Here is a 17,593-nt window from a genome sequence, read left to right on the forward strand (position 1 = left end):
TTCTTAGTAACACCTGCAAGGAAATTTTGATCAAAGTTGCTGAGGCCGATCAATTTATGCGATGAATTTGTTTCGAACTTCACACTTCATCTTTGTACGACATGCAACCCAAGTTGCATGCGATATTTCGGTAAAGGAGGAGCATGATGGACAAAAATCATTGGAAATCCTGGGATGGGAGACGTAGTGTTCTCCAAATCGGAAAGGTGGCTGGGCTTCCGGGCATTGAATCTGGCTACCCTTGCTTGCTGAACAAGGATGAAGACTGCCTAGGCTGAGGCAAAGCTCCTGAGGACTTGCAGTGTACATAATATTCCATGTTTTCACGCGCTTTGGACCTTTCCTTCAACTCCATTGGACAAGCAATACTCCCTGTTTTCTTTGTATTTAATATTGACTACTCAACCCTAACTACTCAACTTCGTTTGAAGCCAATTGGTACCAAAATACCCAAAAAAAACTATAAAATTACCAATTCATTCCATTCTGGCTTACCCATGGACCCCATCCAGAGTTGTTTTATGGTAACAAAATTGATTCCTGGTAATTCTTGCAGAGATGAAATTCTCAAAGAAACCCAGTTTTAATAGTTCAAACCAAAAAGCTATGTATAAATTCAAACACATCTGCAAACAGAAATAATTCCAACACATCTGGAACAAGATAAACTGAATTAGAGCTCATTCCCATTCCATTACATATCAACTCCATGCTAGGAGTTCTAGCACACTTTACAACTTCCAGATATCTAACACTGAGACTGGATCTGAAAAGCTATGATTACAACTTCCATATACCAAAAGCAAATCCCATTCTTAGCCACATTGGTTGTTTCTGTGAATAATTAAGATAATGAGACAGAACAGAAGACCTAAGAGAAAAGAACATGAATGTAGAAGAATCTGAGATCAAAATAAACCAAATCAGCACCTAAAAAATACTGATTAGAACTATATAGATTCCAAGAAAGCAATGACTGAGTCCCATCTCATGAAATAACTATCCTTCATAAGCACGGCCAGGACAATAAATTGTACAGACAATTACCAAGTAAAACAGATTAGCACTGCTCAAGATTAATCTTCAGAGTGGATGAACCAAATAATGAATTAACAGTAGGAAAAGCAAAGTACTGAGGCATATGAATAAATTTAAACATCAAGAGCCTAGCTTTCAGAATGTGTATACCTGGTGGAGATCCCTTCCATTCGGAATCAAATCCCTAGCCTCCGTCAGTTTTGAAAATTAGGGTTGTCAGACGTTTCAAATTTTTTCAGCTTGAATCATCCAAATCCACTTTCAGGTAGCAGATAGCATTAGTGTTTTAATATTAAAAAGCTTTCATGAATATCTAGTAATAGATAAAGCTCTTGAACCTTATAAAATTCAGATGGTTTGTGAATGGAGTCATGCAATTTAACAAGGTGATAACATGTAATCAGAGGCTTCAAAAGCAGACTTATAAAATGTGAGTATCTAGGCCATGCATGGAGGTGTGATATTACCTTACAGAAAGAGACTCTGGACGAGGAAGTGCATGCATCAAATGGATGGTTATCATCTTTAAACAGTGGGGCCGGCGTGTGAATTTTTTTCTTTCTTTTATCATGGATAGTTGGATACTGCGGCGATGGGCCATATTTCTAGTATTTCGTCGAAATTTTCATTGACTTGAAAGGTCATTACAATCAAAAAGTATCATCTTCCCCACAAAAGTTAGTTGATCAGAGCATACAAATGGGAATCACCACACAAAAAAATATATACACATGGGGATATACACATACATGAAATCCAAAACATCTTTTATCATGGATAGTTGGATACTGCGGCGATGGGCCATATTTCTAGTATTTCGTCGAAATTTTCATTGACTTGAAAGGTCATTACAATCAAAAAGTATCATCTTCCCCACAAAAGTTAGTTGATCAGAGCATACAAATGGGAATCACCACACAAAAAAATATATACACATGGGGATATACACATACATGAAATCCAAAACATCTTTTATCATGGATAGTTGGATACTGCGGCGATGGGCCATATTTCTAGTATTTCGTCGAAATTTTCATTGACTTGAAAGGTCATTACAATCAAAAAGTATCATCTTCCCCACAAAAGTTAGTTGATCAGAGCATACAAATGGGAATCACCACACAAAAAAATATATACACATGGGGATATACACATACATGAAATCCAAAACATCTTGTATACAAACATATTACATCAAGTCAAACATTAATAAAACAACATATCAAAGAATAAAAATGACAAAGCAACGATCCTTGCAAAGGATAAAGTGTGCCTATATTAAAGATTTAACCTCAATCACTATAAGATTTAACCTCACTAGCTATAAGCGACTTATTTCTATTATAGTAACGACTTCCTCGCTAAAACTGTTAAACAGCGACAAGCGTGGCCCGTGGCCCACCATTGTACCGATACTGTCCCAACTTAACCACCCGTTAGGTGTTGGGTTTTAATCACAAAAGACCTCGGTACAATTGGGTAAGAGCCACCCACTTATAAGTTATATTTTATTTGTCACTTTTCCAATGTGGGATCTTTCTGTCACGCCCCGAATTTTGAATAATAAATTCAAATCCGAAACATGAATAATTACAATTACAAAATCCAAATCTCGAAACTTCGAGTTCATTATTACAATTCACTCTCACAAGCAATATTGTAAAGCTCAAATGAGCATAACACACCTCACAACGTACAATTGCTGTAAAACTCTAACAATTGCTCTAACCGCACGATCACCGTCCTGGTTCTCCTGTCCTGTAGGATTACCCGCTACACAATTTGAATAGTGTACCGGGAGTTGCAACAACACAAAACCCGGTAAGCTTTTTACAGCCAGTATGAGTAAACAAGAAGAACTGTTGATTTAATAAAATACATTTCCTTTAACTCAAGTATAGAAATGTAGAAACATCACAATTACAATGATCACCACAAAACCACTTCACTTTCTCACTCTCATATATATATAAATATATATATATATATATATAAATATTATACACTTATGAGTCACTCCCCGTTACCCTCATAAGGTCACTCAACATTTGGCAGACAGACTAGAGCTCTAACTGATCGTTTCCACCTACCCGGCGCGAGGGCGTGGTTCACGATTTAATGCTATTAGTTTCCACCTACCCGGTACAAGGGCGTGGTTCACTAATAGATGCCATGGTCACCCCCGTGACCTATTGATCTCCACAGATCAATATATCTCAACAAATCAACAATTTATTGTTTCTCAACAATAAATTTAATACCTCTCACAATATTGTTGCTTTTCAACAATAAACTCAACACAACCATAACAGTACATAATATCTCACAATTTCAACAATACATATTATTTCACATAAATAATATATATATAGATAGACATTCACACAGGAATGCCCATTAATACCAACTATAGTTCATATGATTGCAAAATAAAGCAATTAAATATATTGGGTTCGTAATATGAACCACGTGAGGTTTACTCACCTCTAATCCAGCTGCGTCTTCTTAACAGCTCCATTAACAATCTCACGAATCGTCCGCCAAATAAATCCATCGATCACCTAATCCAATAATGATCTTAACTTAGCCAACAACTCAAAAGCACACATATACGGAAACCCACGGTCGGATTCTAATTTTAATGATGATCCAACGGTCAGATCGAAATTATACGATGATCCAACGGTCGGATCTGAATTTAATGATGATCCAACGGTCGGATCCTCACGGATCGCCTTTAGGATCATCCTCCAAAATTATCACGAAGACTCAGATCTTCTTGAATCACTCTAACAAACATCTCCATAAAATTATATGAAAATCCGACGGTCAGATTCTCACGAATCGCCTTCCGAATCACTATTTCTCAATTATACGAAGATCCAACGGTCGGATCTTCGCCCGTGACCTCACAAAGTCACCGGGACAGTCATACGATCAACATATCCAAAATTGAAGCAAAACCGATGGTCAGATCTTCACAGATCGTAAACCGAAGATAAACGTAAAAACGTTAAATAGTAACGTCAAAACGTAAATCCACTATTTATCAACTTTTTCTAACATGACCATGTTATATATCAAAACGCTCGTATGGATGCATAGATCATCGCCTAGATAATGAAAACTCGAAATATGGTCTGATGCGCCGCCACAAGCGGTGGTCAGTGGGCGGTCAACGCGGCGGTCAACGCCGGTCAACCACCTCAGATGGCAAAGTGACCAACTACAAACTGGTTCAAAATGAAAGGGTGGTCGACTTTCATACCTGGAGCTAAGTCTGGTTTGGCCTAGATCGTCCTAGATCAAGCGTTGAAGTTGGATTAATCTCGTGCGTCTGATCAGATTTCAGATTAAATCAGGGACGTCGAAAAAGTCAAACCATGATCTAGCGTTCTATACACAAAATCGTGATGAAAGGCTTACATGGGGATGATCAGCATGAAGAGGAGATCACGAAAATGGGAACGATCGGCCCATGCAACGCCGGAAAAGTGGTTTTCCGGTCGGGTCGGGTTCTAGCTTCGGGGGGGCTTCGATCCACTTCTGGGGGCAGCGGCGGAGCAAGATGACACCACCAGGCGACTGGGCGTGCGGCGGCGAGTTCGGGAGGCGCCGGGTCCTGAGCTGGAGGTGGCCGGAGGGTGGTGAAAAAGCCGGGTCGGGTCGAGCTCGACCCGCCGGGTCTGAGGGTTTTCGATCGAGAGAGAGAGAGAGTCCGGGGGACTATTCCGCAAAAACAGAAAAGTTTCGTCCTTAATGAATAAATCAGAAATTTTTCCTATTTATAGAAAATTCCCAATTTTCAAATATTCATAACTTAATCATACGAACTCGGAATAATGCGTTCCACATGTCCACGAACTCGTATCGACGAGCTCTACAACTTTCATGAAGGAAGTTTTCCCAAATTTTGAACGTATAAAAAGTCAACTTTGTTGACCCCCTAAAAACGTTCGTTTTCGAAAATAAAATCGTTCGAACTAATTCCACAACTTCTCCAAGCTTCGTACTCGCTCCTACTATCGTGAAATCATTTCTAAAAATCCACGGAATTTAATTTGGATTTTTTTTCCGGGGTATTACACTTTCCTCTCCAACACGCCCCCTCACGTGCAACCTAACTCTAGGTTAGTGCACGTGAAATTAATTAATCCAATTCCCACATTGGAAATTGGGACACAAGTCTCATATCGGAGACTTGGTCAATACAATCCAAGGCCCACATTGGACACTTGGTAATTTCAATGGCAATACAAGGAACCCCAATTTGGGCTCATGATACGTGCCTACGTGGAGACGCAATTGGAGAAGGACCCGCTCTGATACCATGTTAAACAGCGACAAGCGTGGCCCGTGGCCCACCATTGTACCGATACTGTCCCAACTTAACCACCCGTTAGGTGTTGGGTTTTAATCACAAAAGGCCTCGGTACAATTGGGTAAGAGCCACCCACTTATAAGTTATATTTTATTTGTCACTTTTCCAATGTGGGATCTTTCCTCTCCAACAAAAACAAATTTGACTTCAAACTGGGGCATGTTCAAGTACTTACTCTTGCTCTTCATCAACTGCTTGCTCTTCAATATCAATAAACAACTCATCAACTTGAAGAATTTGAGGATCTATCGGTTGATCTTCATTTTCTTGATGTTGAGTGGTTGTGCAAATGACAATAAAAGTAGGGATGACTAGAAGGGTGTGATAAATACAGCACAAGATGTGCTTGAACACATTCATAAGCAATGGATACCAAGGAGTCAGAATTATAAGTATAGGAAAGGCAAAGCAGAAGATAGATGCTGGTAACATGATTGAGGCCAACAACAAGATGCAAAAAGAACCTGAGAAATCCCCGACTCGAAAATGGATTGGTCGGGCCGTGAGACGAAGTTTAAAAGAGGTAAAAAGGAAGAGCAGCAAGATAATGGCAAAAAACAGATATGCGAGTTTCATAAAGGGATGATGATTTTGGGGGAAGATGCCAAGTTCTAATGCATAATCACCTGACTCTTTCTCTTGGGAGGTTAGGAAGAGAAGAGTGAGGTTTATGAGCGGCGGAATTGCGTACCTCAAATCTATCAGACAATGCATCTTTCTAATTCTATTACACCGTTTGAGGACGCCCCCTGTTTTGTGTTTATGACATGCAAGTCATTTATTGGGAATGCTATATATATAGTGCTCCAGATCGTTTGTGTTCTTACATATTTTATTGAGAGGGTGTGGAAATTAGTGATAGGGCTACACCATAGGGGACTCATAGATATGGTGACATAGTGAAACGACGAAGATTTATACATATTTTATTGAAATGGTATGAAAAATGATAGGGTTACACTGTAGGGGACTCATAGATCTAGTGACATAGTGAGACGACGAAGATTTATACATATTTTATTGAAATGGTATGAAAAATGATAGGGTTACACTGTAGGGGACTCATAGATTTAGTGACATAGTGAGACGACAAAGATTTATACATATTTTATTGATATGGTATGAAAAATGATAGGGTTTACATATTTGATGGTGTGAAAAGTAATACGGTTACACCGTTGACATAGATTTATACATATTTTATTCAGTTGGTGTGAAAAGTAATAGGGTTACACCGTAGGGAGGACTAAAAAGCTCCCCCAAACGTACCCATAAGACATCATTCTAATTTCCTAGTAGCTGCAAAAAAGTATTCTCATTCTTTAACTTGAAAAGGGATCTTAGAAGCTATTAGAAGCTAGAGATTTGGGTGTGTTTGGTATGGCTGTGCTTTTAAGAAAGGGTAAAGCTATGGTATGTTAAAATTTCTCATACATCAACTATTTTTACCACTTTAAGGACTCATGTTACCACTTTGAGGACTAATATTACTATTTTGATGACTCATATGGTAAACTAAGAAAATTTACCACTTTAAGGACTCATGTTACCACTTTGAGGACTAATATTACTATTTTGAGGACTCATGTGGTAACTAAGAAAATTTACCACTTTAAGGACTCATGTTACCACTTTGAGGACTAATATTACTATTTTGAGGACTCATTTTACAACTTTTAAGGCAATTGTATGCATGTCATACGTTAACACATTGTAGAATTTTCCTTTAAGAAAAGCTGACTTCTGCTTATTTATGAGAATAAGTGGCTGAAAAGCAAAGCAGCTGAGTGTTTGGTAAACTGGCTTTTTATAAGTATTGTCAGTGGTAAAAGCAGTGGCAAAGTGTTTGGTAAACTCAAAACAGGCTTGTGCTTTTTGTTTGTAGAATGACCAATTTGGACATGAGAGATTATTTTGCCTTGATTGTTTAGTTGTTTATCACGTTCAACATTAATTTAGTAAAAACAGAATCATACGGATTTGTTGCTACCAATTGGGGCTACTAAGTAAGAACAATTTCAAGTGTCATTTGACACATAATACACGATAATAGATCATCCCAATATCCCATCACATAGTACACAACAATAATGTCTTATTGTTATCATATCATTGCAAATAATGATACAGCAGATATTACACTGGACAAATATCACCGTTACAAAGAAGACATTAATATCATGAAAAAACCCAAATTTTGATGCCTATCGGATCTCAATATCATGGTCCACAATCTTCCCCAGATGGTACTGGGAAAGTGAAGAACTGGATGACATTCAATGAGCCTAGAGTGGTGGTTGCTCTCGGCTATGACAATGGGATGAATCCTCCGGCACGGACTTTAAAATAGGGTGGGCTAAAAAAAAATATTTTCTTAAAAGTTTACTAATGCTTTCAGATTATTTTTTTTTTCTTAAGTTTTACAAGTAATATGTTTTATTCTTTTCTTAAATTAAACTACATTATATATTAAATACATATTAAATAATCAAATAGCTAAATGACCCAAAAAATCAACATTATAAGTTTATAACGTGTGATAGAAATTCGATAACAAAAGTTTAAGACAAAAGAACACACCTACTCAAATTGTACCCCGCGCCCTTGAATAGAAGTAAAAATCTTTAATTATTGAATATGTATTATAATTCTTAGTTGGCTCTTTTTCAGACCTAATTTACCAAAAAAAAAAACACAAAATTTTTATGCTACTATGCCACTTAAAGCATAATACAAAAAAAAATCAAATCAAATACTTCAAGCAAATAAATAACATATCTATACTTGTTGTAGAGAAACTGAAATTGAGAGGAAATTGTTGTGTATTCTCATTGATAATAGGGGCCTCTTTATATAGAGGATTACAATGCATAGAATCTCAATCGTACAAGGAAAGTAATCGTACATTGAATATGAATCTAGATCTTTCTAATTTAACCCTATTACCACTAGGTCAAGTAACCTAGAGTTTGGGCCAAACACATAAAAGAGAGATTTCCTTAAACACTCCCCCTTGTGTTGCCCAAACGCGGTGCTTCTCTCGTTGCCTCGTTAAAAACCTTGCCGAGTAACAAAAACCCAGTGGGACAAAAATAACCTGGGTCGAAGGGGAAAAAGAGCACAACACACCCTTCACGTTTCGAGACCATACATGTAGACATCTCCCCCTGATGACTACGGTCATGGGAGTTCGGATAACTTCCGTAAACGATGCTACCAACATGTTTCTCGAAAGTGGAATTTAGGCAATGACTTAGTGAGCAAGTCTGCCACACTGTCCTCAGATCGAACCTAGTTCATTTTGATCTTGAGGAGAGTTTGTTGTTGCTGATTAAGCTTGGTGTTGTCGCTTTGATGTAGCCTTGCTTCATTTGTTCAAAACAAGCTGCATTATCCTAAATGCTCGTAGGCTCATCTATGGTAGACTTCAAACCACAATTGTTCGAACATGCGTAATTATGGATCCAATCCATATACATTCACGAATCTCTTCGTGAAGAGCAATAGTCTCTGCATGGTCCGAAGATATAGCGACTAGGGTCTATTCTGTAGACCTCCAAGATATCGCAGTCTTTACCCATGGTGAACACTTAACCAGTTTGGGAATGACCTTTGTGTGGGTCAGAGAGATACCCAGCATCAGCAAAACCTTCCAAAACGCTAACTTCGTTTTGGGATGGGGAGAGGGGACGCAGGCCAGTGTTGGCGGCGTTCCTGGTGTGTGATGGGTCCGAATCCATCATCTCTCTGTAGGGATAGAACAAGCCTATATCAATCGTACATCTCAAGTACTGAAAGATATCTTTTACACCAATCCTAATGGCGTCGCGTTGGCGCAAAGCTATATCTTAGTTAACAAGCTTACTGCAAATGAGATGTCCGGTCTTGTGCATTTAACTAAGTACAATAATGCGCCTATTGTACTAAGTAAGGCACTTCTGCCTCTAGCACATCCTCGTCATCATCCTTTTGACGAAGAGGATCATTTTCAGGATCAAGACTACGGACGATCATGGGGGTGCTTGAAGGCTTGACCTTGTCAAAATTCCTAAGCATCTATTGACACGATGCTCAAGTTCCAAACCGAGACATAATCGTGTTCTCCCAAAATCCTTCATCTCAAACTCGGATTTCAAATGTTTAGCGGTTTCCCTTAACTCTTTAAGGGCTTCTAATGAAGATCATGTCCAACATGAACCGCGATAGAATCCGAAACTTGTTATGGAAACGCGTGGGCATATCCCTTCCCAATCAAGTAGTCACTTTAGTGAGCGTTTCAACCTCTTTGTAAACGCGCTCCGTGGTCTAGAGCCACTTGACTTGGGTAAATGAAGTTCACCATGAACCTTCATGTATATTCCGTATCTAGATCCCCATAGAGATACGTAGTGACCACATTTGTAAGCTGCATGTTCAGTTATTCGGAAACTACCAAACTGACAAGGTAGTGGAGTGCAATGACATCCATTACGAGAGAATATGTCTCATCGTAGTCGATTCCAGGGCGTTTTGTGAGAAGCCTTGCGCCATAAGGCGAGATTGCCATCTCTTTTTCTCATCACGCTTTCTAACGAAGACCCATTAGTCAATAGGTTTTATGTCAGAAGGTGTTGGCATCACTAGCTCAGAAAACCTTCCTCTTCGTTAGAGAATCCATCTTAACCTGGATCGTATCTTTCCATTTAGGCCAAATATCTCTACGTTGGCATTCATTCATGAACGGAGCATGGTTCGATATCATCGGACTCAACAAACTCATGCGCAACGAAATGCGTGACTACATCATCAATTATGATGGAGTTTTTATCCCACGTCTCATGTACACTAGTGTAAGTTTCATAGAGCTCTATATTCTCAGGAATAGGTTCTGACGTTGAGGCGTCTCCCAACAATAACCATAACCCAGAAGATACTCATGAGACGGATTTTGAGTGTCGATGATCAAAGGATTGGAATGTGCCAAAGTATCCTTCGAACCCACGGGCCTCCCATGCATCCTAGCTGGGGCCATGGCCTGTAACGCCAGAGTGCCACTCTCTATGGCGTTGGCGCCATGCCTACCTCTGTGTAGGGTGGCGCTACGTCCTCTCGTAGGGACGTCCATCCTTGCAGGCATGTTTGCAGCATATTTGTGTGATCTCGTCACTTTAACAGGGATCGAGATGAGACATAGTGGGGACAGACTACGACAATTCCTATCGTTCCTGTTGAACATTCGTGTTCGTATCTCCCCCTAACGACGGGAAGACTGTCTCATCAAAGTGACATCCGCAAATCTAGCAGTAAGGAGATCGCCTAGCAAGGGCATTAAGTGGCGGACGATAGTTGGAGTCTCAACTCCAACGTAGTTGCCCATTCGTCTATGAGGACCTATCATAGTGAGCTGTGGCAGCGCAATTGGCACATAAATGGCTCACTCAAATGTGCGTAAGTACAAAATACTTGTACCCAGTCACTAGCTGTAACGCAGAGAGACATTGAGTGGCGGTAGGTCGTAGACGAATTAGCATGGCTGCATGCGATATTGCATCACCCCAGGCGGATATTGGTGCGCATTACCAATGTCCGGACTACCATCGTAGTCGTTTCCGCGAGACCATGTGGGTGTGTTCATGGGAATATAATGTCCAACATCAGTCCCAATGCAATAACCATCGAAAGTCTTCGATGTAAACTCTCTAGCATCGTCAAGTCCAATTGACGGAATAGGATGATCCGGGGAGTGAGCCCGTTGTTGTATGATATGTGCTAGGAGTGTAGCATAAGCAGCATTACAGGTGGACAATGGCACAACACGGGACCAGCGTGTTGGCATATCAACCAACATCATGAGATATTTAAATGTCCGCAAGTTGGTGGAATCAGTTCACAGAATCCCTACGGATTCTATGTAAGAACATAATGAGTATTTTCATATCCTTTGCATAGGACGGTCTCAGTCCTAATTTTCCTAAGGAAGTGGCTTTGTAAAATGAGCGAGAGGCCTTAGAAGCAACCAAGGAGAGTTTTGGTTGGGCCTGAGCGTTTGAAACGCATATTGAAGCAAAGTTTGTGACTACATCACCCATCATGGTGTCATGACCATGGGAAGTGGCATCCATGGCGTTATAACCATGGGGATTGACATCCATGGCGTCTTGGCCATGGGTAGCGCCATATATGGCGTTGTCACAAGGGACTTGGGCGGCCATATGGCGCCCCAAGACAGCTGCAGCGCCAGATGCTGCAATTGTTGCGGTCTTGCTAAGTCCAGGAACCAATTTTTGATTCTTGCTTCATTTCGCTCGAGGGTGTCCATGTGAAGTCTTTCGTAGACGGATCATCATATCATGACCAGGGTGACTTATCCTGTCGAGACAAAGCCAATATGTGTCCAAATCCAAGAGATATTCTCTCATAACTTTATTGGATTTAATAGCTCGAATAGTGACATATAAACTTCTCTAAGATGCGCCTTCGTTCGCAATCATTAGAGGCATTGCAAAGGAACTCATTTATGTTCTCTACATGCGTTTTCGCATGGAATCCGTTGGCTATCCATAGGTGCGAGTTGCCCTAGGAGCGTAGAGAGTTTCTGTGACATTAATCAAGGTGCCATTTGGCAAAGAGAACTTGGGCTATTCCATGTCCTTGAATTAATACTGATGGCCCAGCCATCGTAGTCACAAAGTAACATGCTCATGAATCAAAATGGAGTCATAATGAAAAGAACTCAAAATTTTATTCATAAGCCAACGGAGTACATCATTGTCTCTTAACCATTAGGAGAATCTAATCCAAATGCTTAGCTAATGCAAAACAATGGAAGTCGTCTAACTTCTTTCGGTAATTCCAATGCAAATGTGACCAGGTGAGTAGGGAGATGTCGGTGGAGCAAAGCTCGCTTAATTACCACTTATCTCAAAACCTTCCTAGACATCACATTTACATTGAGTACGCCTACTTTGAAGAAAGACTAAACCATAGGCATCTACTACAAAAATAATATGGCAATTGCCTACATCTCTTGGAAAATAAAGACTTAAACAGAATTGGCGATCTATTGATCCCAGCCAGATTCGTAGTCTTCAACCCTTCACTCTAGATCATCTTCTTGATATTCTTGTTTTACATAGTGAGCTTCTCTTGCTTCACAAATATGCTTTGTAGGCGGTGACAAGTTCTTCACGAGCTCTACAAATGTGTGCCCAATGATCAAACACTCCACATTGAGAACATGCATCTCTTTGCTCAAACTCCATTGATTGAGGCGCTTTGAAAGCGTCATTAAGATGGCTCTTAGTGTTGGTGGAGCCACCAACATGGCCAGAGGCGTTGCCTCCCTCTCTCTTTCCACGTTGACCTCTTCGGTTCCGTGTTCGCCTATTTTGGCAATTACCTTCCCAAGTAGAGCGATTATATGGACCAGAAAGTCCAGAAGTATCCCTAATGTTAGGGTTTTGCTTTTGGCGCCTTCTCTTAGGGGCACGACTATAATTGGATTCCGGAATATGCTCTATTTCCACGGATCTCGAATTATAGTTCTTCACAAAGATGTTGTCATACTTTTCAGTGACATTCATAGCTCCAATGAGCTCATGAAACCTTGTGATCCATCCTGCAGTAACATCAATTCGATAGTTCTTAGCAACCATCAATGCAGAAACGGGGAAGGTAGAGAGAATCTTCTCAATCAACATCGCATTTGTGATCTCTTTACCACAAAATTCCATTAAGGATTTAATGCGAAGTGCTTCCGAGTTGTAGTCAAGAACTGACTTGAAATCATAGGAGCGGAGGCTATGCCATCTCACTTCTAGGTCAGGAAGCAAGGAAGGAGTCACGGACGTTGCCAAATCTTTCTTCGAGTGAGACCCACAACCTTCTGGGGTCTTCTTCCTTCATACACTCGTACTGGAGCGAATCATCCATATGACGAGTCATTAGGATGATGGCTTTCGCCTTATTTGCCTCTAAGGCTGCTCTATTTGCTTCCAAAGCTTGAGCTTGCTCAACAGTTAGCACGTCCTGGCTAGGCTCGAGAATCGTATCCAGGATTCCATCGGCCTTGAGATGCTGGCGGACATCACGAACCCACCTGTGATATTCAGAGCCAGTTGTTCCCAATGGAGCAAAGTCCAATTTGTTCAGGTTACTCATCCTAAAAGAGAACAAGAAATTAAGGTTAGTTTCGGAGCGTGAAAGGCTACCACGAAAACATATAAAATTTCTGAGCGTAGTCGCTTCCAAGAAATTAGGAATTTCCGAGCGTAGTTGCTTCCAAGAAATTAGGAATTTCCGAGCGTAGTCGCTTCCAAGAAATTCGATTCCAAGAGGGGTTGGATTAGATCAAAACAATGATGTGTGTGGTCGATCGTTTTCTTCTCAACAAACTCTTAAGTTTGGAGGACTCTACAAGCTCCAAGCTTGGAGTGAGCACGAACCCCCACAGTTCGGCTTTTGGTCTCCCCTATGAAGAAGAAAGGGGGGTAGAAGAAAGGAGGTTGAAAGTCCTCGAGAAAAGAAGAGAAATTGAATTTAAACACTCTAAAAAACGGGAAAGTTTAGTAAAAAATACCTCGAAATAAGGCGCCGGAAAATTTGGCCGGAAAGTCGACAGGAAAAAGGATGACCGGCGTTGACCGGAGGGTTGACCGGCAATGCTGATGTGGCACCGGTTGCTGACGTGGCAGACTGATGCTGACGTGGCAGGCTGATGCAGTTGCTGACGTGGCAGTGTGGGTCCGGTTGCTGACGTGGCGATAGGGTCCGGCTGATGACGTGGCAGTGGGTCCAGATGATGACGTGGTGGCTGCTGAGTTGGCAGGCTGATGTAAGTGGGCTGGGCTTTGACCCTTGGGCTGGGCTTTGACTTCTTCCTTTTGGGCTGGGCTGCTTCTTTCTTCTTCTTTTCTTTTTCTTTTCTTTTCTGCCGGTTTTTCTGCCGGACGATCAGGCGGCCGGTTCAGCAAGTTTTAGGCCGGTTTTCATGGAATTTTTTCCGGTTCTGGATTTCTGGGTCAGAGGTGCTACTGCTGGAAAAATTTGGTAGCAATCGGAAGTCCGGAAGGTGGTGAACCGGGTAAATATTTGATGAGGGTTGTTTGGAGCTTCCGGTGGCCGGTTCGGTGGGTTTCCGGCCGGTTCGTGGGGTGGGGCCGCCGGTTCTGGACTCCTGGGATCGAGTTCTTCAATGTGTGAGGTGGAGGCAGAAAAGGCTTCAATGTTTTGTATTCGGATTCAAGGTTTTTAGCTTCTTGAATCAGGGTTTGGCTATTTGTTTCAGGGTTAGGGCTTCTTGCTGATAACGTGTTGTAGAGAAACTGAAATTGAGAGGAAATTGTTGTGTATTCTCATTGATAATAGGGGCCTCTTTATATAGAGGATTACAATGCATAGAATCTCAATCGTACAAGGAAAGTAATCGTACATTGAATAGGAATCTAGATCCTTCTAATTTAACCCTATTACCACTAGGTCAAGTAACCTAGAGTTTGGGCCAAACACATAAAAGAGAGATTTCCTTAAACAATTCTATTATTAAGAGAAGAGGTTTTGTTAGCCAAAAATGAAAATTTTGACAGATTTAACCCTGAAAGATTAAAAAACTTTGAGAATAAATTAAATCAGAAGGATAAATAAGACAATTATAAAATATATTTTTATTAAGAAAATTAAAAAGAAATATATGATTCCACAACCCCCACTTTTCTGTCCCACTATTTTCTCTCTGCAATAACTATCAATGAATCTACTTCTTCTGCAATAACTACCCACCTTTTAAAAAAAAAAAAAAAAAAAAATTTCGTACACATGCAGAGCATGTGATTGCAGACTAGTGTATGACTAAAACAAGAAAAGAAATAACATATGGGCTAAGTTTAGAAATTTCAGGTGGGCTAATTTTTAATATTTAATCTGTTAAACCATAATTAAGCTACAAATCTATGTTTTTTCAAAATCTGGGGTGGGCTGTAGCCCAACGGAGCCCGTGTGTAGCTACGCCTTTGGGCACGGTGCTCCAAAGCTTATGGAAATTGCACAGCTGGGAATTCACGAACTGAGCCTTACATTGTTGCTCATCATTTGATTTTGTCACATGCAGCTGCTGTTCAGAGATACCGTGAAAAGTATCAGAAAACACAAAAAGAGTGGTCTTGCTCATCCACAAATATTGGCTTAATTTCCTTGGTCTCTCTCTCTCTCTCTCATCTCAGTTTAGAAACATATATGTCAACGATTACAGTAACATTTCTGGGACCATCACAACACTAATGAAACGAATAATGATCGCCCTCAGGTCTAAGAAACAAACCTATAGCTTTATAAGAAACTTCTTGCTGCTGCAACTCGAAAAATAGTTTACAACTCCTACTATTCACACAATCTGGGTTTTGATGTTCTTCGTGAATGAATCTGAATATTGATTCACTGCTCGGAACTACTAAAGAGAATAAAAAAGAAGTAAACAGCCTCTACATAAGTACATGACACACTAATAATCCAAGAAAATACACTTGAGACTATTTGTATCTGAATCGCCTGGACTGACAAACAGACTAGGGAACCATGAGGACAGAGTAGTGAATGGGTCTTCAACTGACCGATTTCCCTAGTGTTGCTTTTGTTTAGCCTTCACGGAGTCAGACTGGGTCAAGGTGCCTCGGAAGGCAATTACAAAACAAGGTCTTCCCCTCCAGTGAGTGGTGACGTATGGACGGATCGAGGAGGCTTGTATTCAGAAATGGCACCAAAGATGGAAAAACCAACATCATCCACCAGTTTACGGAGCAACTTAAAATGAAAGAACTCCCACCAAGGAGGAGCAAGGGCCTCAGAACCTTCACGCTTCTCTTGGCGGTCGCGCTCAAAAGAAGCAAACTAGCAGCAACAGAAGCGTGAAGGTTGAATCACAACCACAGTCAATACATCATCACAAAAATTCACTCTCGAAACTCGAAACTCAAAACAGTAAAACAATGCACCGCTCACAAGAGAATCACAAAGCCATTAATACAACCATTTCCAGTATTCCATTACTCTGATGAATCAAAAGCAACAAGAAGATTCAAAAACAGAATCATCGATCCAAAACAACTTCACATATCCAACCACCACAAATCATACATATTCAATTTCATTTCCTTCCGTTCACTCTGACCAGACGCAAAACACAATCACAAGTAAATTGGAGCTAAAAATTTACCGACTCTAGGATCATTGAGAGCTGGCAAGCTGTAGTACTTTCCGAACTCGCCGCCGTCCGTCTTCTCAAGCGATTTCAATATACTCTTGAACGGACTGCGATCAATCAAAACAGTCACAAATGAACCAAAAACAAAAAAACAAAAATTCACAGTCAGAAAAAACAGACTGAGACGATCGAGTTCGTAGTTCACAATACCAATAGCGAAATCGATCGGAGAAACAGAGATGCTGATCTGATCGGAGCGGTTAGGGATCTGATATGATCGGAATCGGAGTGAGTGATTTGACGTCAATTCTCTCTTCATAATCGGAGTGAGCAACAGAGAATTGTTTTGCGTCTGCGTGAAGAGACTCCGGTGCAATATCTTCCTGGACGGCAATGCTGGTATTAGGAAAGTATCATTAATCTACTACAGTAAATAGCGCTACAGTGAGCACTGCGGCTTCTGCTTCTAAAAGCAGGTCTCTCCTAACTTCTGCTTTTCCCTTGAAAAAGCCCTAGCTTTTGTTAGAAGCGGGCTACAGTCAAGAGTTACTAAACACTTCTTGTGCGTTGCTTATAAGTGGGAGAGCTTAAAAGCCCCTCCAAACACAAAGGTCTCAGGTAAATGGTCAGACAAATATATTTTCGCGCTTTAATTGGGCTTTTCCATTTCCTCTTTATAACTTAATTCCTGAACAGAATAGGACAGAGTTGGATTGGAATTTAAAGGTAGCAGATTTTATTCATCATAGTACTTGGGATAAAGATAAGACTTTTAGGTGTTTTACCTCTTGATGTTGTTACTAAGATTATGGCTATTCCTCTACCAATCTATGACCGTCCTGATTCTTTTGTCTGGGGAACTTCTAGCTCTGTATATTTTCCATAAAGAGTGCTTCTGCCATGCAATTTGCTAATACTCCTCCTCATTCTAAAGCTAAACTTTTTATCTAAAATGCGGAAGTTACATATGCCTCCCAAAATAAAAATCTTTGCTTGGATTC

General features: G+C 40.5%; 2 long non-coding RNA genes across 2 annotated transcripts in view; one reads left to right on the plus strand and one right to left on the minus strand.

The window, feature by feature from the left end:
* The window catches only part of LOC133731780 (uncharacterized), a 51,843-nt gene that overhangs the window by 24,029 nt on the left and 10,221 nt on the right, over positions 1-17,593 (plus strand). The window lies entirely within an intron of this gene.
* On the minus strand, positions 16,390-17,383 carry LOC133731781 (uncharacterized). Its single transcript, XR_009856814.1, has 2 exons — positions 16,803-17,383; positions 16,390-16,699 (listed from the first exon to the last, which is right to left on the minus strand). It is a non-coding gene; the product is annotated as an uncharacterized LOC133731781 (long non-coding RNA).

The sequence above is a fragment of the Rosa rugosa genome, chromosome 2 (genome assembly GCF_958449725.1).
Source record: "Rosa rugosa chromosome 2, drRosRugo1.1, whole genome shotgun sequence".
In the NCBI taxonomy this organism is placed as follows: Eukaryota; Viridiplantae; Streptophyta; class Magnoliopsida; order Rosales; family Rosaceae; genus Rosa; species Rosa rugosa.